Source organism: Cibotium barometz, chromosome 45 (assembly GCF_041138505.1).
Source record: "Cibotium barometz isolate CiBa-2024 chromosome 45, ASM4113850v1, whole genome shotgun sequence".
Taxonomy (NCBI): Eukaryota; Viridiplantae; Streptophyta; class Polypodiopsida; order Cyatheales; family Cibotiaceae; genus Cibotium; species Cibotium barometz.
Window position 1 is genome coordinate 31,459,611 of NC_141090.1, and position 10,488 is coordinate 31,470,098.

At 40.3% G+C, this 10,488-nt stretch overlaps 1 pseudogene across 1 annotated transcript; it reads left to right on the forward strand.

Annotated features, from left to right (window-relative positions):
* The first annotated feature begins 6,694 nt into the window (after nucleotides 1-6,694).
* On the forward strand, nucleotides 6,695-8,832 carry LOC147612645 (aldehyde oxidase GLOX pseudogene; annotated as a pseudogene). Its single transcript, XR_015263480.1, has one exon. The product of XR_015263480.1 is annotated as an aldehyde oxidase GLOX pseudogene (transcript).
* The last annotated feature ends 1,656 nt before the right edge of the window (nucleotides 8,833-10,488 follow it).

A 10,488-nucleotide genomic window follows, 5' to 3' on the forward strand; every position in this document is an offset into this window, starting at 1 on the left:
TGTTGGTTTTCATGTGGCATTATCAAACACTAACTTGCGGTTCCCAATTGTAAAAGATTTATAGCACTTTGGGGTAGGGCGCAAGTTAGGTGTTGTCTCCTTATCGTCTTCAACTGCTTTAGCCTGTAGCTTTTGCTTCCTCCTCTTTTTGGGCCAACCCTTTGTTCTTCTTTTGCCTAGCGGAATGATTAAGCTTTAATTCATTAATGGCATCAATTTTGGCTATCAACTCAGTAGGAGGACAATTGAAATACATAACTTTTTGTAATTCCTCTCCCTAGTTGTCAATAAACTTGCGATGTGCATCGAATGCACCAACATACTATAGCCATTGGGAAGTAGTTATCCTCTCTTGTAGCCTTTTATGATAATTGGTCGTATAGCTCTTGTCTACCATTTTCGGAGATACTCCTTGGTGTTTTGAAGAACTTCATCCCTTTCTTCAAGATTAGGACTTAGCATCAAATTCAAAGATGCTCTCTGTAGTTCTTGTTCCACTTGCCAATCCCTCCATTAGACAGAGGGCCTTTATGAGGGCATTTATATAGGGTTGAGTACACCTCTATTCTATTTCTCTTGATGTTGTTAGCTCTATTTTGCTCATAGTGTCTAAAGAGTTGATGTTGCTTTCGGTATCTACTGTAGACTCCTCACCACCATTGGTGCTTGTGTCAAAGTTATTTCATGTGGACGCAAGTTTAGTATAGCCAATTCCCTTGACATCAGAAGGTAGAGCACGAATCATTTGTAATGGCACAACCTTGGGGAGCTCCTCACCATCAGGTGTAACCCATGTAGATCTTCCGGTTCCCCAACTATCTATTATATGTATCCAGTTTAGATCATCTTCAGGCTCAATAACTTTTTTTTTAGCATCATTGTTGTAGGGTGGGTCCTTCCCTACATCGGTCTCTTCTCTGTAAGTGTAGTAGTATTATAATGGGGCTGAATGAGTCGTGGTGTCTAAATGATTTTCAAAAAGTCCTCCACTACCCACCATAAGATATATGCGGCCAGTCACACAAGATCACCTTGATGACGGAATCATTGAATTGGAGGTAGACATGGTTCTTAGACTAGTCATGCACCATCTTTGCCTCTCTCATGAAGGGGCGTCCTAAGATCATTTCATGCGATTTGGGTTGTTTGAAAAAGTCCACAACAATGAAGGTATGTTTAACCCAATGTTAAGAACCGTGATCTTTAAATCTCGAAAAATCTCGATAGGTTTAGCGACAGTCCCATCAGCCATCTTGGCAATGATATCTAAGACTTTCAAATGTAGCTTGGCCATCTTCTCCTAGCATTTCTTGGTGATGATGCTCACTCCCGTACCACCATCTAGGACTCCCATTACTGTGATGCCCTTGGCAGTGAGACTGGTAGTAGTAATGCATTAGACTCGTCACCTTCAAAGTATTGTCCTAGTTTATTAAGTGTAATTTTAACTATAGATTTGGCATTTCCTTCTTCCGTTGGCACAACTCGAGGTGTCCATTGTATAGTGGGGACACGGCATTTCCTTCTTTCATTGGCACAACTCGAGGTGTCTCCATTGTATAGTGGGAACGTGCCTTATGCATGTTAGTAAATGGTGGTAATCATACATTGAGTCCTCCATTAAGAAGAGCTCTCACCGCTTTAAGAAGAGCTCTCACCGCTTTAAACAATTCAAGATTTCCATTTAATTGGGCAATTATCATTGTACTTATTTGTGAGGCTATAAAATCCAACAATTTAGGGATGTTCTTAGTGGCAAACTCATGACCTCTTTTCCATTAAAAAGGTGTTGGTGAGATTGGAAAATCCATCTTTGAGTTGGGCTCAGGGTTTCCATAACGATAATTGTCCCTTGAGCCAATCAGGGATCAAACTACGAGTGGTGGAAGCCTTAGTCTCTTCCATGATGACACTAGGCACATCTAGGGGTTTATGAGTCTTAGTAGTAGTCATTAAGGTACTAGGGTGTATAGTATCTAAGACTCTCACTTGCTTGGGCTGTCCAAAGGACATTATAGTAAAGAAAGCTCCTCAATCAGAGTTCGTTTGGTGGTGCCTCCCAAAGAGCTCCCGACAAGAGTGTAGTAGCCAACACAAAGAGGGAAGAGTAGGTGAAGCTCTTACTCTCGTACCACTTCCTGTGCTTCTCTTGCTTGCTGCTTAGCTTCTTAGCATGAACTAGGCTCTGATACCATGAAAAGATGTAGGGAGGAAGAGAGCTTGAGCTCTTGCAAATACACACACACTCACACAAACCCTAGAAGAGAACACACAAGATGAGAGGCAGAAAATTGTTGTTGTTCTTCTTCTCAACAAAAGGGTTCTACCAAAAGATAAGGGAAATACAACATAAGTACTAAAGTACTATGTACATATGGTCCATAATGTGAACACACTAAGTGAGTGAGTTGGTCCATAACTCAGTGGTGGACTAGTAGCTGGTGTAGTCCAACTGTAGAATTGTTGGCGAAGGTCTATCATGTGAGCATCCTACCAAACACGCCGGTGATGTAAGTGGCAGAAACAGTCACCCAGACATATCATAAGTGTGAGCTTGTGTTGAGCTTGACATCTCAACAACAACTATGTGGGGTGATCAAAGAGGTGTGGAATGGGTTTGACATCCACCTCATATTCTTGGTAATCAATAAGCTCCTCAAAGCTTACTTGATTAAGAGGTGTCATCCTTGGTGGAGGTGGTTACGGCTTTAAGACTGGTGGAGGTAATGACACATTGGGTGTATTGTGCATGCCCTTTGATAGGAGTTGTTGCATGGGATGCTTAACCATTTCTTGATTTGTGACAGAACCGAGGGATAATGCTTGTGGTGGTTCCAACACAAGGCTATCAATGGTCTCATTGTGTGCATAATAGCGTGTAGGCATGTTCGAAAATCTCAAGCTTCGTGACCATAGTGCCCACAAAAGCCATAGTTACCATTATAAACGAGCCCTCAAAATTGGACATTCGCTGGTGGTATGTCCTTGATGACAAATGGGACACCAATGAAGCTCTCTCCTTGGGTACATGTGCACATTATATCTGGAGCTTTTCTAGTCTTCATTTCCTCTTGGAGATCTTTTGAGAAGTCAGTCCGAGTCATTTCTGCTAAGGTATTTCCTTTAGCTATAGGTTTTACAATGGTGGTGCTACTAGTTGGTGGCTATTGTTGTGATGAAATAGACTTAGAATTTGAAGCTCTGACACTCCCCTTATCATTAGTAGGTTATCCACAAGCTGGATGGCATTAGCTGTGACGTCCTCCCAGGTGGTGATACCTCTAAGACTAAACCATTATGGATATCTTCATGTCTAAGCCCGTGGATGAATTGATCAAGTAGCTCATTATTGGAGAAGTGCTCATGTAGAGCATAATGAGAGTTTAAATGCTTGAGATAACTAATAAAGTATCTCATTGACTTGTCTTCTTCTCTCTCATCTTTGTGTAACTTTGAAGCCACACTTCAAAACTCTCCCTCATGCACAAAGTGCTTAGGAATAAATGTCGACGAAGAAATATAAAGTTTAGATGTTCTTCAACTCTCAGGGTCCAATACCAATCACCAGCTTTGCCATCTAGTGTAAGGCTAAAGGAGTTGGTGTTTGCAAGCTCATTTCTCTCACCTAAGGCCTCACAAACTTAATCGAATACCTCGATATGTCTTCTAGGATCACCCTCTCCATTAAACTTGTGCGTAAGCTTTGCAATTTGTGCAACCTTTCTAGAGCTACTCCATCCGTTATCTCTCATGACTGGCCCTATACACACACACACACACACACTCTCTCTCTCTCTCTCTCTCTCTATATATATATATATATATATAGAGAGAGAGAGAGAGAGAGAGACTCTTTACACACACACACACTCTCTCTCTCTCTCTCTCTCTATATATATATATATATATATATATATATATATATATATATATAGAGAGAGAGAGAGAGAGAGAGAGAGAGAGAGAGAGACTCTTGTGTGAACTGAATTAGTGGGCACCCCTAAATATTTGGGCTTTTACATGAGGTACAAAGCCTTGAAACTATTAAAATTACTAAGGAATAAAAATGAAAATGAATGAAAGGTGGGGAGTTAGTTTTGCTAGCTTCAAATTAGGTGAGGCTATGGCATTTTTCATGTGAAAATTGTTAACTTAATTGATTTTGCTTGGTGTTGAGAGGATCTAAGGTAGTGCGAATTGCTAATGAGTGCCCATGTACACCATCATGTTGAATGGAATGGGTTTACAAGTTTAGAGTCTTATTTTATGGTTAGAGATGTTGTGGTAAACAATTCTTCGTAGCATAAGAAAATAGTCTCTCGCGGCAAGTTACAAGGGCCTGATCTCAATAGCTTTCTCAATACTCTGTGTATGACCAGCAATGCTCCATCTACTTTAATAAAGGGAGTACGTTATAATTCTAGAGTTTATAAACAAGTTATAAATATTTGACCCACTATGGCTATTTTCTTTATATGCTAGGTCCTTAAGATGAAAACATAAAACTATTGCGTAATATGTATAAATTTTAAAGGACACACAAATTAGAGCCACTTTGGTTGTTTCTTTATATGCTAGGTCCTTAAGATGAAACCATAAAATTGTTGGATAATATGTGTAAAAAGGTTATATTATATACGCTCACATTCAATTAAAATGAGATAATTTGGGCAAATGCACTTTTACTTTTATCGAAATTCAACTCTCGTAATACAACACAACAACACGTTCGGATGATCGTGTGACAATGCTATTGGCCTATAACTTTCTTTCCTTATTCTTGAACTACTACTTTCTAACCTAAACTCTTGTTGTAAAAATACGAGAAAAATATATACTGCAAGTATATTTTTTACAGCTTCTATTTTAACTCCTTAACAACTCACACCATGCTTGGTAAGCTGTCATTCGCACACAAACTCCACACCTATTGCATAGGCAAGAATATGTTCTTCCCTATTACATAAGGAAGAATTCATGTAAAGTGGTGAGATTAAAAATGATGAACTTCTTTTGTATGTGTACTTTGGTCATATGTTTGAAGGTAATTAAGTTAAGATTTATGCTTAACATGCTCGATGTAAGCCCAGCCCAACCAATGCTATATGATTTCTAAAAAATGTGTAGAGTACAGGTGAAATAAAATTATGGTTGATGTCTTGAGATTGGTAGGAAGGCTTTTAAGGACACATTGAACAACTTTTCTTTTTATAGTGGGAAGAATTCATCATGAGGGGTGTATGTAAAAGGGCATGCGGGGCCCTGAGATCATTAACTAGGAATTAGTTGCGCTTTTTAAAGAAAAAAGAAAAAGAAAAAAGAAAAAATCTCGAGAACATGATACACAATGTACTATCATAGGGTCTTTATTATTAACTAGCAACTTGCCCATGGTGGGGGTCCTTTGTGAGGTGTGGACCATAAGCTTGCGTGCCGACGCCCCGCCCAACTCATTGGAAATGGACAGAATAGATATATGTGAAAAGACCCCATAGGATTGTACCTAGGTATGTTAAGGGACAAGAGGGGACCTGAACTGAAGAAAGCACAAAAGCACAAAATGCACATGCCATGTACCTATGTAGAGACGAAATTTGAAAGAGTGCAATCAAAGGTAGTTGTAAAAGGTATCCAAGGTTCAAAAATGTGAATAAAAAATGGGAAAAAATCCCAAGAAATATAGAAAAATCAAAGTTCTCTACCTTTGTATGATTTTATTTTACTTGATAAAAGTCTTTTTACTTAATAGAAGTCTCTTTTGTGGGGAAATTTTTCAATGATTTTATTTGACTTTATAGAAGTCTCTTTGTGGGGAATTTTTTAATGATTTTATTTTACTGAATAGAAGTCTTTTTTTCTCCCGTTGTATGAATTTATTGTACTTAATAGAAGGGAAAGTTTTTTTTTCTCTTCTTTTGATTTAAAAAAAAGGAAAAATGGAACGTAGGCATGCAATTTTGGAGAAAAAGTTAATGTCCCGGGTGCTGAGGTGGATGTGCAGGCGGCTGCCACCCTTGAGGCTCCAAAGGGGAAGGCATTTAAAATCCTAACAGACGCCAGCTGCACCCCTCACCAACTGCAGGAGTACTACTCATCAATGGGAATCTCATTTACACACGACCCACTACCCTCGCCAGCTCTAACAGGCAAAGCCTCTAACCACACTTAACCCCCTAATCACCCTCTTAAGTACCTTCCTAATCATAATCATGTTCTCCTAATGCATTGCCCAATTGGGCTCTCCTGCACCCTGATTTTTACTGCCAATTACATCAATCATCGGCTATGCCTCTAATCACACTTACCTCCCTAATCAAGCTCTTAATTTCCAAATCATATGCTTCTTCCTGCATTGCCCACGTGGGCTATTGTGGGCTGTATTGAAACCTGATTTTTAAACCCAATTACATCAATAATGTATATACTTCAAAGTTCATACCATAGAAATTGCATGAGACTCTCATTGGGATCTTATCACCCTATGATTTTGTCCTTTATTTCTTTGATTTATCAATGTAATCAATAGTGCATTGTCAAGCATTGTAATTTGCCATTGATGTGTGCTAGGAGCTAGAATCTACACCCTAGATTTCCTTTAGAGGCAGTACTTGCACGACTATCCTTTCCACTCCACATCATTACTTTCCCGCACATGCCCTTCTTTTAGACCATTTCCGGGTCCTTCAATGCCTCCTAGGCCCCCCTTGTTAGATTTTTTCTCAGAACTCAATTTCCACTTCTCTCCTCCTCCATGCCCTTATCTTCGTGGACTGTGTGGAGGTGTCATCTCTAGCCTCTGCTTATATATGAGGTGGAGATAGCTTCTGCACAGCACTCTCTGCCATTGTTTCACCCCACCATAGCCTCCCCCTAGAAGCCATGAGGAGCCCCCCCCTGTGCCTCAGAGTTCTTAATTTTGTAGCTTTTGCATGGATTCTGTTGTACATTTTCCAGTGGGTAGAGTATGGAGAGTCAGTCTTGTCTGGGTCATGGGAGCTTCTTGTTCAGAATGGGGGTGTCTCTGCCATGCACATGACTATCACCCCTGCCAACACAGTCATCATGTATGACAGAACTGACTATGGACCCTCCCAGCTGAAGTTGCCAGGGGGCAAGTGTAGAAATGACTCCAATGACCTTGCCCTCAAAGTAGACTGCTATGCACATTCTATTGAGCTTAACCTCGCCACTAACTCCATCCGCCCCCTCGAGGTCCGGACCGACACATGGTGCTCATCCGGTGCGTTCCTTTCAGATGGTACCTTTGTCTCTACTGGAGGTTGGAATGATGGTTCTCAATCCATCAGGTTATTCTCTCCATGCAATGATGGGGGATGTGATTGGAATGAGCTTTCTGCTCACCTCGCTGCGCCTCGGTGGTATGCATCCAACCAAATCCTTCCTGATAATAATATTATTGTTGTAGGTGGCAGAAGGGCATTCTCATATGAATTTGCTCCTAAGAGCTCAGGTGCCATCCAGCTCCCTTTCTTGTACCAAACCAATGAGCCATCTGCAGAAAACAACCTCTACCCATTTGTCCACCTATCCTCTGATGGTAACCTATTTATTTTTGCCAATTCTAAGTCTATTCTTCTGAATTATAAGAGCAACCAGGTGGTGAAAACTTTCCCAGAGTTGATGGGTGGCAGCAGGAACTACCCCTCTTCAGGGTCATCTGTGCTGCTACCATTGTCCGCGGGCGACAACTTCCAAAAAGTGGAAGTGATGATATGTGGGGGGGCTCCTCATGGGGCTTTTCAGGAAGTGGCACAGAATTCATACCCTGCAGCATTGCAGACATGTGCAAGGATGGTGATAACAGACCCTAATCCAAGCTGGGACATGGAGAACATGCCCTCTAGCCGCGTGATGGGTGACATGATAATATTACCCACATCAGAGGTACTCATAATCAATGGGGCAAAGCAAGGGACAGCAGGGTGGGGCAGTGCAGCAAACCCAGCTTTATCTCCATATCTCTATACACCCAATGCAGGTAGTGGGTCAAGGTTTCAAGTGCTGGCATCCACAGCCATACCAAGGTTGTACCATTCAAGTGCAGCTTTACTGCCGGACGGGCGGGTTCTAGTGGGCGGAAGCAACCCCAATCCAGGCTATGCATTCAGCAATGTGCCTTATCCAACCGAGCTAAGGATAGAGGCCTACAAGCCATATTACTTAGACAGCTCTTTTGATAATCAGAGGCCTGCTATTAGAGCTTACAATGGTGAGATAGGCTATGGGGTGACATTTGAAGTGGATTTTACAGTGGCAGAAGCCCCATCTACTGTGGAGTTCAAGCTATATGCACCTTCTTTTTCCACACACACAACTGCAATGAATCAAAGGCAGCTGATATTGCAGCCAATTGCATTGAATGCTTCTTCAGGTGCAGGCTATGTGGGTAAGGTAGAGGGACCACCAAGCGCCATAGCTGCACCTCCTGGCTTTTATTTGCTGTATGTAGTGAATGGGGGTGTGCCAAGCCAGGGGGCTTGGATCCGAGTCTCTTGAGGTGGATGTGATAATATCTCAGATGCACCATCACCACCCACCAACACCACCACCACCTTGTACTATGGCTCTCCTCAGTAGTGCTCTCCATGATTTCTAATGTTTGGTAAAAAGCAAAGCTGTGCCTCATGTTGGAGAGCAGCTTTTCCAAACAGTTGAATTATTAAAAGAAGTGCCTGCTTTTTACAAGGTACTTGCATTTCAAAATTGGAGGCCTAACAAGGGTACTCGTAAGTTGCCTTCAAAACTTTTTAGACCCTACCCATTATGATTAGTGTCTTCTGGTTTTCTTTACTTATTACAATTATATTGGAGTATACATCACGTCAGGCTTGTACTCTGTAGTATTTTTTTTTTCATAGTTCTGTTTATTTACGAATTCTATTAGTGGAGTCTGGTCCACTTCTCGAAAATAATGTTCGTCGAGTATGGCGGCCCAGTGCTCGCTCGAAAAAAAAAATTGTTTTTTAAACCTTTAAAATTTAAGGTAATGCTTAGGCTTAGCTCTGGATTTAGGCTTGAAATTCACTAGAAATCATACTAATGTCTTAATTTACAACTAAAATGTTCAAATTTCATCCCTTCATATTAAAGGCAACATTCATGTCTTAATTTACAACTAAAATGTTCAAATTTCATCCCTTCATATTAAAGGCAACATTGAATGTTGACATCACTTAACTAGCTTAGTGCTAGTAGCCAAAGCCAATGTGTTAGCATAATGATCCCCAAATTTTTATATACAATGAGAGCTCTCTCCTTGTCATATTAGTCACAGTAAAAACTAGTTTGTTGGAGCTCCGTGCATCCCAAATGAACTCTGATGCTATAACGCTTTCGACATGCCAAACCTTCACTGATCTTGGATTGCTTTTCCATGTATATCTCCTAGAAGGGCATGTTTCCAACTTTTCACTTCACTCCCACTTGAGTGCTTGTCTTCAATGATCTTTACTTGGGTTGGCCTTATTTTAAATTTATCTTCCCTTTTTAAGAAATCGTTTTTTTTCTACTTGGGTTGGCCTTATCTTAAATTTATCTTCCCTTTTTAAGAAATAGTTTTTTTTCTACTTGGGTTGGCCTTATCTTAAATTTATCTTCCCTTTTTGAGAAATAGTTTTTTTCCATGTGAAGTAGAAAAGTGTAAATATAGGAATTGCTCTAAAGTACAAAGTCCAACTCTCCATAGTTCTTAGAAAACATTTTTCTTAACATGCCATTAAACTTATGTCTACTAAATTTTACAAGGCTATCTTGAATTTACAAATTTGAAAGATAAATTATCAATAAAATGTTTTTTGTGTGAGATTATTCATTCTCCCCAATGATGAGTTGCAAGTCAAATAATTTAATGTGTTTAGTGTTCATGTTATGCCTCGTGTCTAGACATAACAAGGCTAGCATGGAGGTTGATTGAACAATTTATTACAATATGTGCACTAGTGGGACTCTGAACTTGGGAGAGAAGCCTCCCAAGGACTTAATTATTAATTAACCCACTAGCTAGTCGCACCAATCATAATTGTGAGGACTAGGAGTGTGTTGTATGGGACGTGCATGCCTTTGATGGGGCAGAGGCTAGGTTGGGGTTGTGCGGTGGTCTCTAGCTCGAGAGTGGCTTCTTGTCATATCTAGTTTGGATCCTCTGGTCAGGTGTGGCAAGTGCTAGCCTAGTCCACCTATGTCCTCATGAATGTGTATATTGTTTATGTGTAGATGACTATGGATTACAAATGCTTGGCCGAGCTTCTTAGGTTTACTTATGTGTTTGTCGATGTTGGGCAGAGACACAAGTAAGTGGACTTACTCGGGGTGCTTCATTTAATATTAGAGCTCATTTTCTTACTGAGAAATTAGAGCTTTAAACGAAGGAATTGATTTAACAATTGTTAAGACAATTGAGAACATTTTGGTTAGATTTAAGGTGTAGTTTATGCATGTCGAGTTTCATGAAAACCCAAATTTTAATGA